We start from the raw sequence: 546 nt of genomic DNA on the forward strand, positions 1-546 counted from the left end.
CAGTCATTGTAGCAAGACTTGTATAAAAAGTCCCACTTTGACTCGAAGGAATGCTGCCTTTCAGTAGGTGGCACTGTGGAGGATTTATTCCATCTCCCTTATTTGCATATTACCCAGGGGAGCGTGCGTGGCCATTTGAGTCTCCTCACTTATTTATAGTATATAGTTGCTCTCCCTAAGGAGAAAAGAGCGTTTCTGACCCCTATTGCTTTTTCAAACACGGTCTACACCTCTCAGGTGCCGAGTTACAGGACGGTGAAAACAGTGAGTTTGTGTTAGACGCGAATCGTGCTCTGATTCATGCTCTAGGCTGGGAGCTCAAGCTTATTGCTTTTTCAAACACGGTCTACACCTCTCAGGTGCCGAGTTACAGGACGGTGAAAACAGTGAGTTTGTGTTAGACGCGAATCGTGCTCTGATTCACGCTCTAGGCTGGAAGCGCAAGCGTAATGCTTTTTCAAACACGGTCTACACCTCTTAGGTGCCGAGTTACAGGACGGTGAAAACAATGAGTTTGTGTTAGACGCGAATCGTGCTCTGATTCAC

Source organism: Eleutherodactylus coqui, unplaced genomic scaffold, assembly GCF_035609145.1.
Source record: "Eleutherodactylus coqui strain aEleCoq1 unplaced genomic scaffold, aEleCoq1.hap1 HAP1_SCAFFOLD_42, whole genome shotgun sequence".
NCBI lineage: Eukaryota > Metazoa > Chordata > Amphibia > Anura > Eleutherodactylidae > Eleutherodactylus > Eleutherodactylus coqui.